Raw genomic sequence first — 11872 nt, 5'->3', positions numbered from 1 at the left:
CGTAATGCATTAGATCATCGCCCACCAATCAGATTAAACGTAATGCATTAGATCATAGCCCACCAATCAGATTAAACGTAATGCATTAGATCATAGCCAACTAATCAGATTAAACGTAAGGCATTAGATCATAGCCAACTAATCAGATTAGCGCCAAAACAGCATTGAATGCCAGTTATTACCTGCACCTTGGACCTCCTGCCAGCATCCTACAAACAACAGCAATACGTTCTTTTGTAAACCTTACCTAAGACTGTTTGTGTAGCCCTGATAGATTAATATTTATAATATTATTCTACATATTTATATAGGATTGACAGTGTAATTCATACTTATACAGAATTATATTGATTAAATATAATAATAAAGTATTTATGCTTTAAGTTCAGTTGGGTGGTTTTGAAGGGGTTCTCCGTTGCTAAAACTCATTTCCTCCACTCCACGTTACTCTCGCGAGATTACGTTCAGCCAATCACGTAGCTCGGTCACCTATTGCAAACAGCTGTGTTTGTTCCCTGTCAGAGAGTGACGACACTCACACGGAGATGCTACAACAGGTTGGTTCTTTAACATCTACTTTAGGTTTTTAACAACTTTAGTACTCACTACAACCTTTGTACACCTTCAGACTTCACCACCTCAGGGATAGGAGACATTTAATCCTGCTGAGCTTGACGTTTGAAAAGGAATTGGTGAGTTTAAATGTTTGTTGCTCAGGAGCATGCTATGCTAACTGAATGCTAACGTAATGCCATTGAACTATGTTAGGTGGCTAATGTTGTATTAGATACATTATGTTGAGTGCTGTTACCCCAGTATAACTGTTAACACTATTTAAGTATTGATTTGTGTTGGTTGAGTGAGTGTGGTGGAGCCATTTCAGCAGCAGAGGGCGCTAGAGGAGTGTCTCTACCCTAATCAGCCATAAAAGGAGGCTGTAATGAGCGTCAGGTGTGGCACTGGAGAACAAACGCTTTTTATCATGTGGAATGTGAACATCTTTACAACATAAAACGCTTTGGTTACGTTAGGCCTGGGTGATATGGACCAATATTCATATTTCATAGATTATATAAACTCCATTCATTTATATTTTTCAATATAGTTTTAGAAAAAAAAAACAACAATAGGTCAAAGGAGAAAAATACCACAAAGACCCTTTTATTAACTAGCAGCACAACATCAACATTTTGTTCCACTTGTGACTTTTTCCTTCATTAACCCTTGGGGCACCTTTACAAAAAAGTTCATCTTTGAGCTTGGGGACCAAAACGCTACACTGTAAAAAAAAATAATAAAATAAAATAAATAAAAAACCATTTTTTACAGTAAAAAACTGGCAGCTGTGGTTGCCAGAGCATTACCGTAAACCGTTTTGTTAGAATAAGTGTTTATCCAGACCTTTTACATTTAGGAACTACCGGTCTTGTCTAAATATTACCATCATTAACACTGTTTCTACCTTTACGGTATAGGAAGATTACTGTACAATTTACAGTAAGAGTTGATCACTCTAAAGCATGCTGTAAAAATATTTATCAATTAAACATTTTCTCATATAATAAACTTATGCAGTAATTATTTTGTTACTGTGAAAGACAATTAAATTATAATATATGACTATGTATTACAATACAGGAAATAACTACTCCTGCTTTAAAATACATTTAGGGCACATTAAGGGTATATTTTTTAACAATGTTAAGAATACAAATCCATGACATTTTCAATAAACATTTGCTCACAAACTGAAATTTAGTTTACTGAGTAATGTTTGTATGAAAAGACAATTTAAATAAAATAAATGTATCAAATTTCTTTCACTTTTCCATAGAACTTTGACTTTATTTTCAAGATCATTAATTGAACAATGAAGCTTTAATATGGTGTTTTCATCTCAGATTGATGGTTGTGAGCAATGTCAGTATCCAGAGAACAAATGAGGTCACTTCCTCTAAACGTCCATGGGCAGACAGTCATTTTTTAAAAGTCTTTCAGCTGGATCAGTGGGTGTAGTTGTTGTGTTCCTGTAGCTGTATGGCAGCAATAAGGCCTTTCTGTTGACTGGAAATGTTCCCCTGATGGACAGGATTTCAGGAATTAACATCTAGCAGTAAGAAAACAAAATGAACTTGGTCAAAGTTTTATCAATCACATCTTGGGCAAAAATACATAAAGGTTGTTTTATTACTCACATATCTTCTGGCTGAGTACAGAAACACACCTATCAGCCTGGATCAATGGGAGTTTCCAGAGTAGGATGAAGCAAAATGGAAAGAAGTGGAAAAATAGGAGAAAAACAAAGCTTTCAGAGGTTTTTCTTTTTTTAAAGAACATTTTCTTAAAGAAACAATGAGGAAATACTGCCTGTGTCAGTACAGTAGCTTTTATTGTACCCTGTATGTTCAATGGTTGAATAAACTTCAGCTTTATTTAACACAAGCAAAGGTATTGTCTCTTAAAATTTGAATATTCATTCAAACCTGAAGGTAAATGTTCATATTTGAACTGAAATGAGACGTTCAGTTAAAATATTTTTTACTTGTTGTTCTACCTCACCTTTATTAATTTCAATAAATGTTCCTTTTTTTTAAATTGAGACTTTTGTTGCATTTGTTATCATCATTGTGTAATTTTTATGATGTAAATTGAGGGAGCAAAAGTAGTATCAGCTCAAAACTGAAACACAGCAAAGCTCCGGTTTGTACACGGACCCAGAGAGAAGTGACATCACTACCGCTGATAATTCCCCTATCTTTCATTTCTAATCACATGCTAATGTGTTTGTTAGCCGCCAGACTGTGATTCAAATAGGTATTAATTAATAGGATTAGGTCTGAAAGCATGTTTATCACTGCACTCAGTGAGTTAGTGACGTACACACTTTGAAATACTGTATTTTTCAGAATATAAGGCGCACCGGATTATAAGGCGCACTATCAATGAATGGGTCTGACCGGGTCTATTTTCATACATAAGGCGCACTAGTTTATTATTATTATTAAGGCACATTAAGAGAAACAAAATAGTCAGATAAGTCAAACTTTATTCAACTCATTAACAATAATTCTCAACATTGTTCAGGTTTAACACATAAAATACAGAACAATACACTGACTTTTTCAGTTCAGTATGTTAAAGCACAGTACGGTACATATCACTCCATGAGGCTCCTGACTACAGTAGCCCTGAAGCACCAAAAATCCATCAAGCGGTGCAGCTTCATAGTTTACCAAAGTTGTACTAAAACATTTTGACACATTAATACATACATAAGGCTCACCTGATTATAAGGCGCACTGTCGATTTTTGAGAAAATTAAAGGATTTTAAGTGTGCCTTATAGTCTGAGAAATATGGTAGTTTTTTCTGCACTAGTGTTTATTCTGAACAGTAAACGTCTTTAATTTATCATCAACTGTGTGATTTGGATAACATTAAATAGACATTTCTTAACTTGTAAGGATTCTTTCAAACAAGATATCCATCCATCCATCCATCCATCTTCTCCCGCTTAGCCGTTTCCGGGTCGCGGGGGCAGCATCCTCAGTAGGGAGGCCCAGACTTCCCTCTCCCCGGCCACTTCCTCCAGCTCTTCCGGGGGGACCCCGAGACGTTCCCAGGCCAGCCGAGAGACATAGTCTCTCCAGCGTGTCCTGGGTCTTCCCCGGGGCCTCCTTCCGGAGGGACGTGCCCTGAACGCCTCACTAGGGAGGCGTTCAGGGGGCATCCTAATTAGGTGCCCGAGCCACCTCATCTGGCTCTTCTCGATGCGGAGGAGCAGCGACTCTACTTTGAGCCCCTCCCGAATGACTGAGCTTCTCACCCTATCTCTAAGGGAGAGCCCAGCCACCCTACGGAGGAAACTCATTTCGGCCGCTTGTACCCGTGATCTTGTTCTTTCGGTCATGACCCAAAGTTCATGACCATAGGTGAGGGTTGGAACGTAGACCGACCTGTAAATAGAGAGCTTCGCTTTTTGGCTCAGCTCCCTCTTTACAATGACGGACTGGTGCAGACTCCGCATCACTGCAGACGCCGCACCAATCCGCCTGTCGATCTCTCGCTCCATCCTTCCCTCACTCGTGAACAAGACCCCGTGGTACTTAAACTCCTCCACCTGGGGCAGAACCTCATCTCCAACCCGGAGAAGGCACTCCACCTTTTTCCGGTCGAGAACCATGGACTCGGATTTGGAGGTGCTGATTCTCATTCCGGCCGCTTCACACTCGGCTGCGAACCGATCCAGTGAGAGTTGAAGGTCACGGTATGTTGGAGCCAACAGGACCACATCATCTGCAAAAAGCAGTGATGCAATACTGAGGCCCCCAACCGGACCCCCTCAACGCCCTGACTGCGCCTAGAAATTCTGTCCATAAAAGTTATGAACAGAATCGGTGACAAAGGGCAGCCCTGGCGGAGTCCAACCCTCACCGGAAACGATTTCGACTTACTGCCGGCAATGCGGACCAGACTCTGACTCTGGTCATACAGGGAACGAACAGCTCCTATCAGGAGGTTCGATACCCCATACTCCCGGAGGACCCCCCACAGGAATCCCCGAGGGACACGGTCAAATGCCTTTTCCAGGTCCACAAAACACATGTAGACTGGTTGGGCGAATTCCCATGACCCCTCAAGGACCCTGCTGAGGGTGTAGAGCTGGTCCACAGTTCCACGGCCAGGACGAAAACCACATTGCTCCTCCTGAATCCGAGGTTCAACTATCCGGCGGACCCTCCTCTCCAGTACCCCTGAATAGACCTTACCGGGGAGGCTGAGAAGTGTGATCCCTCTATAATTGGAACACACCCTCCGGTCCCCCTTCTTAAAAAGGGGGACCACCACCCCTGTCTGCCAATCCAGAGGCACTGCCCCCGATGTCCACGCGATGTTGCAGAGTCGTGTCAGCCATGACAGCCCCACAACATCCAGGGCCTTGAGGAACTCCGGGCGGATCTCATCCACCCCCGGAGCCCTGCCACCGAGGAGCTTTTTAACCACCTCGGCAACCTCAGCCCCAGAGATAGGAGAGCCCACTCTCGGGTCCCTGGGCCCTGCTTCCTGATTGGAAGGCGTGTCGGTGGGATTGAGGAGGTCTTCGAAGTATTCCCCCCACCGATCCACAACGTCTCGAGTCGAAGTCAGCAGCGCACCATCCGCACCATACATAGTGTTGACGGTGCACTGCTTCCCCCCTCCTGAGACGCCGGATAGTGGTCCAGAATCTCTTCGAAGCCGTCCGGAAGTCGTTCTCCATGGCCTCACCAAACTCCTCCCATGTCCGGGCTTTTGCCTCAGCGACCACCGTGGCTGCACTTCGCTTGGCCCGTCGGTACCTGTCTGCTGCCTCCGGAGTCCCACAGGCCAAAAAGGCCCGGTAGGACTCCTTCTTCAGCTTGACGGCATCCCTCACCCCCGGTGTCCACCAACGGGTTCGGGTATTGCCGCCACGACAGGCACCGACTACCTTGCGACCACAGCACCGATCAGCCGCCTCAGCAACAGAGGCACGGAACATGGCCCACTCGGACTCAATGTCCCCCGCCTCCTCCGAGACATGGTTGAAGTTTTCCCGGAGGTGGGAGTTGAAGCTCCTTCTGACGGGAGACTCTGCCAGGCGTTCCCAGCAGACCCTCACTATACGTTTGGGTCTGCCAGGTCTAACCGGCATCCTCCCCCGCCATCGGAGCCAACTCACCACCAGGTGGTGATCAGTTGACAGCTCCGCCCCTCTCTTTACCCGAGTGTCCAAGACATGCGGCCGCAAGTCCGATGACACGACTACGAAGTCGATCATCGAACTGCGGCCTAGGGTGTCCTGGTGCCAAGTGCACATATGGACACCCTTATGCTTGAACATGGTGTTTGTTATGGACAATCTGTGACGAGCACAGAAGTCCAACAACAAAACACCGCTCGGGTTCCGATCAGGGGGGCCGTTCCTCCCAATCACGCCCCTCCAGGTCTCACTGTCGCTGCCAACGTGAGCGTTGAAGTCCCCCAGCAGAACGAGGGAATCCCCAGAAGGAGCACTCTCCAGTACTCCCTCTAAGGAATCCAAGAAGGGTGGATACTCCGAGCTGCTGTTTGGCCCATAGGCACAAACAACAGTCAGGATCCGTCCCCCCACCCGAAGGCGGAGGGAGGCTACCCTCTCGTCTACCGGGGTAAACTCCAACGTACAGGCACTAAGTTGGGGGGCAAGAAGTATAGCCACCCCGGCCCGGCGCCTCTCACCATTGGCGACTCCAGAGTAGAAGAGAGTCCAACCCCTATCGAGAAGGCTGGTTCCAGAGCCCTTGTTATGTGTCGAGGTGAGACCGACTATATCTAGTCCGAACTTCTCCACCTCGCACACAAGCTCAGGCTCCTTCCCCGCCAGAGAGGTGACATTCCACGTCCCTAACGCTAGTTTCTGTAGCCGGGGATCAGATCGCCAAGGCCCCCGCCCTGGACGACTGCCCGATCCACACTGCACCGGCCTTATATGATCCCTCCTGCGGGTGGTGGGCCTACGGGAGGGCGGGCCCACGTAGTCCTTTCGGGCTCTGCCCGGCCGGGGCCCGTGGGCAAAGCCCCGGCCACCAGGCGCTCGCACTCGAGCCCCAACCCCGGGCCTGACTCCAAGGTGGGGCCCCGGTAGCGCCAATCCGGGCGACGTGAACTGCCTTTGTTTTTTATTATATATATATGGCTATTGAACCGCTCTTAGTCGGACCCGTCACCTGGGACCTGTTTGCCTTGGGAGACCCTACCAGGGGCATTAAGCCCCCGACAACATAGCTCCCAGGATCATTCGGTTACTCAAACCCCTCCACCACGTTAAGGTGGCGGTTCATGGAGGAGACAAGATATCTATTCTTTTATTTAATAAACTTGATTTAAGTAAAAGGAACTCTGTGATTGGTTTAAACCTCATTACCTCAACAACCTGGAGGTTTGTTCCAGCTTTTTAAAGTGACTTATTTACTACTACTACTTTGTTCAAGACAGCTTACACTAAGTTTTTGATATTTAATGTATCATACCTGTCAAGTATCCCGTTTTGGCCGGGAAACTCATGTATTTTATACCCCTTTCCCGCCACCTTCCCGTATTATTTTCCCAGTAAAAATCCCGTATTTTAATGTAATCATCATTAAAAGATAGATAAAAAACATTCGTCCGCCTCTCCAAACTGGACGCTATCAATAACCTCGCTAGAACTGCCGCCTCACGTGACCTAGGTTGCAGTTCACTTCTCGCGAGAGTAGATGCAATTTCCTACAGCGGGAACAAACCCGGAAAATGGATGGATGTGAAGAAGGCGCTCCGGCGAAAAAAACTAAAAAGTCATGTAAATACTTTGAGAGATGGGACAGTGACTTTACTTTTATAAAGAAGAGCAGGATGGGGTCCAATTACCGGTTCTGTATGATTTGCAACTGCGATTTTAGCATCACCCACGGAGGAAGGAGCGACGTAAATCAACACGAAAAATCCACTAAGCACAAGCGCCGGCTGGAGGCAAAGAAACATGCTCAGAGGATGTCAGCATTTGTGACAAGAAATCTTAAAGAGAAGATGAGGTTAGTAATGCGGAGGTGAAAATGGCAATGCTGTGCTAAAAACAACGTTGCTTTCACCTTCTGTGACGACTTCAACAAGTGTGTAGCTTAGATGTTCCCAGGTTCTGCTATAGCACGAAAATACTCTGCTGGAAAAACCAAAACTACGCAACTCATCAAAGGTAAATTGAGTCAAATTAAGTATGAATGATTTTTGTCCTGCATGCATATTGTAGATTAATTTTTACCTAACATTATTAACTGGCTACGTGGGGTAGAAAATGGATGATATTAATTGGGCACTCACTCAACAGGTGCCATAGCAGCAGAACTGGATGACGAGTTGGCCAAAACATGTCGATCTCAGCCCTTTTCACTTTTGTGCGACGAATCAAACAACAGAAAAACAGAAAAAGAATTTGTCATCCTGGCTAGACTCTATGATGAGGCCACTATGCAGGTCACTACACGATTTATGGAGATGCCTACATGCAACGTGGGAAATGCTGAAAATCTGTATGAAAAGCTGAGTGAAGCATTGAGGTAAGGGAACTGCAGTTGTGTTGATGTGTGTTGTAGTTTGCATTTAATCATAACTTTATATTTTGTCTGAATGTTTTTCCTGCTTGCAATAGAAAAAGAGGCATCCCATGGGAGAACCTGATAGCCTTTAACTCTGATAATGTGAGTGTCATGAAAGGCAGACACAACTCAGTTCTCAGCAGACTGAAGATAAGCCAGCCCCACGTCCAGGACCTTGGCTGCATTTGTCACCTCGTACAGCTGGCCACTGGCTGTGGCATCACAGCAGCCCAGGTACCAGTCGAAGGCATCCTAGTGGAGATATACACCCACTTTGATTAAAGGTAAATGCATATAAATGAAATAGGCATGCAGTTGATATTCTTATAAACACAAATACATTTCCAACCTTCAAAAAAATTGTTTTCTATCTTTCAGTGCAAAACGCTGTGAAATATACAAAGACTTTGTAGATTTCACTGATTCAGACCACCTGAAGCTCCTCAGGTACTGCAGCACGAGATGGCTGAGTCTGATTACCTGCCTTCAGAGAGTGTTGAACCAGTGGGATGCACTACAGGTAAGGATGGTAACTCCAGCAGATGTATACACAGCTTACTATGCTATGTTTCTAATTTAACCATGAATTGCACTCTGTGTCCCGATGTACTATAGACCTACTTTAACAGTCATGAGGAGGTGGAGAGGAGTGCCAAAGTGCATGATCTGGCAAGACATCTGCGTGATCCAATCGTGAAGACCTACTTCCTTTTTCTGAGTGCTGCTCGCCTCAACATTACTCCAGGGACAGGTAAATGTTAGTCACTTCCCCATTGATAGAATTAAATATTGTAATGTATAGTTTAGATCTGCAATATTCAGTCAAACACTTGTTTTTTTTCCAGTGGAAAGGCTAGGTGCCTTGTTTCCTCAGTTGAGTTTGAGTGAAGATAGGTTGAGAGAGGAACTCATTGACTACCAGGTGACTGTATGTCTGGTATGTCTGCTTAGAGCACACCTTCTTTTAAGTGTATCTCAAAGCGTGTGAGAATAAATGAAAACAAAATAATCTAGCGTACAGTCAGAAAATAGAGGGGTTTGTATTGTCCTATCGAAGGAGAAGCTTGTTGGCTATTTGCTAGTTGTCCCCCTCCATGCCAAAGTTCAAGGCTAAGGTGATATAGCACTACCACCAAAGGCTGTGGTGGACTTCTTATGGCTTGGTATCCTCGTGGCTTTTGAAACAGTGTCTTTTTTGGTGAAGATGTTCCAGCAGACGTGTGATTAGTCTGCAGTTGCTGCCCATCATTCAGGCAGTAATCGTGGCGTTTAACCCGCAACTCATTGGTGGGGGAGTGTCCAACCAACTCCGACGCCCACAGGTTCTCAGTCTTTGATGATGGGGCAGGATGTGTTAATCCCAGCATTGGCATGTGGCCCATTCCATAGACGATGAGAAGTTGACTTGGGACTGAGCGAGTTATTTCGTTGCAGCATTGCTTTGCTGAATGGGAGAGTTGAGTCCTTTGATAGTTGATTTCCTTCTGAAGCTTGGTCCTTTGAATGATGTTGACATTTCATTAGCATAAGAGTTGGAGGTGATTTCATTCATTAAGAGCTTTCATTGAAGATGTCGTTTCTTCAGGGACAACCGCAAAGCCAACAGAAACTAACAATAAAATAATAAAAAATGATAATGATGATAACAGTAATATTAAAATAAAATAAAATGAAATACTGTATTCATCTGTGTGTGTTTGAGTGCGTGTTAAAATAAAAATAAAAATAGTGTCTGTGTTGCAATGGCTTAGCACTATTCTGTAGGCAGAGGGAAAGCTGAGAAACCACAACGTTGTGTCACTAACGCTGTTAGTTTTGGGAATCAAGTATGTAGTGTCTTAATCATGTGACCTTTCACTAAACTGGCCAATGAGGGGCACTACTCGCTCGCTGTGTGTGTGTGTGTGTGTGTGTGTGTGTGTGTGTGTGTGTGTGTGTGTGTGTGTGTGTGTGTGTGTGTGTGTGTGTGTGTGTGTGTGTGTGTGTGTGTGTGTGTGTGTGTGTGTGTGTGTCTCGCTCGCTCTCTGTGTGTGTGTGTGTGGGTGTGCCTCCCTGTGTGCGCGTACAACACACGTCCGCACGTTCAGCTGAGAAAAAAGCCAAAACGCACAGAAAATGCAGCAGCCGACTCTCGTCCAAAATGAAAGCATTAAAGCCAAACAACCAAAGGGAGAAATCTGATTCCATTCACACGTTTAAACAAAATAAAAACAAAGATTTAACAAAAAAAAAAGTAAAACTCACCGAAAGCTTGCCGGTTTCATGATCTGAGTTCACATCATACCAAGATTGTATATACGCATGCATATATTATTTGTTTATTGGATTTTTCTGTTTGATTCCATTATTAGTGTTTTACTCCCTGTAGTCTTAACTACACTTTAGGTTAGGGTTGGGGTTTTAATCTATTTTGATATCGGTACAGAGGTGAACTCAGTACATGGTACCGGGGTGTTTTGGAAATTTTGGTTGCCTGTCTATCCTATGGTCGGGACCTCACAGGCTGTCCGTGGAGGTGCCTGAACCAAACCAAAGTAAATAATGACCAGCCGTACTAGATGCCTGAACAAAAATACCCGAGCCCGAAGAAAATATAGGGAACTTATAATATTAAAAAGCAAAGAACTTCAACAATTTGAGCCCTTTCTCATGGCAGTCTTTTCACTGCGTCAAAACACAGAACAGCTGAAGGAGGAGAGAACCTCCAGAATGATGAAAATCAATACAGTACTCGACTGGTTGCCTGTCTATCAACACAGAGCGAATATACATATATGTAAATGAAAATTTATATATATATATATATATATATATATATATAAAAAGGCCGCTTTACCTTAATTGTCCGAATTGGTGTTTGAGGATCAACCGATGGTTCGTGGTCCAGTCTCTGTCTGAGGGGCAGACTCGGAGTCCCATGCTTTGGGGTTTTAAGTGCGTCCACTCTCCGGTGCTGGTCCACGGCAGAAGCCCCCCAGAGTAGAAGATGGATCCTGTTCGTGACGCCAATTTGTCACGGCAAATTTGCGGTTGACCTCATTTGGAGACATGATTTATTGCTCTGGTTGAATGATGGAGTCCAGTCGAAGCATTGATGATTTTATAAAAAAAGGTTTATTATAAAACTAAATAAAAAAAAGAGTACAAAGATGGACAAAAATTAGTGACCGCCTGGGCGGACGTCCGATGATCGAGTGGCCCACAGTAATAACTCATCACGTATATTCCCCCTCAGTCCCCCTTCCTCCTCCCCCCAGGAGATAAAGAGGACAGAGAGGAGGTGAAAGAAGAGGGTGAAAAGAGACAGTTTCTTCTTTAGGTCAAAACAACCAGTTCTCTGGTATCTCCTGATTGTCGTGAGTGTTGGAGGTGTGTGCGTGTATGGTGTTTATGTGTATGAATGGATGTGTATTGGGTGTGTATGTGTGACTAGGTGAGTGTGTGTAGGCATGTGAGTGTAGGCATGTGAGTGTGTGATGCCTTTGAGTCTGAGGGATAATATGTGTTTTGGGAAGCTGACCTCGAGAAGAGAGCAGAAAACATGAGACAGCAGAAATGAAAAGTCTCAACTTAAAGCCTTAAAAAGAATAAGGTCTATGAGTAAATATGAGTAAATATGTTAATAAACATAACTAACATTTTTTGCCCTGACAATATTTTTTTAAATCCACTTTTATTTCATCACAATCCAAACACCAAATGTGAAACTTCTTTAATAAAATGTTTCCTCCCACTGTTGAG

At 44.3% G+C, this 11872-nt stretch overlaps 1 long non-coding RNA gene across 1 annotated transcript; it reads left to right on the top strand.

Moving 5' to 3' along the window:
- Positions 1–475: 475 nt before the first annotated feature.
- On the top strand, positions 476–7940 carry LOC114459465 (uncharacterized). The gene is made up of 3 exons (XR_003673363.1): positions 476–557; positions 629–692; positions 7864–7940. It is a non-coding gene; the product is annotated as an uncharacterized LOC114459465 (long non-coding RNA).
- The last annotated feature ends 3932 nt before the right edge of the window (positions 7941–11872 follow it).

This window comes from Gouania willdenowi, unplaced genomic scaffold (assembly GCF_900634775.1).
Source record: "Gouania willdenowi unplaced genomic scaffold, fGouWil2.1 scaffold_315_arrow_ctg1, whole genome shotgun sequence".
NCBI lineage: Eukaryota > Metazoa > Chordata > Actinopteri > Blenniiformes > Gobiesocidae > Gouania > Gouania willdenowi.
The sequence above is the reverse complement of the archived record's forward strand: the minus strand, read 5'-3'. Positions and strand labels throughout refer to the sequence as shown.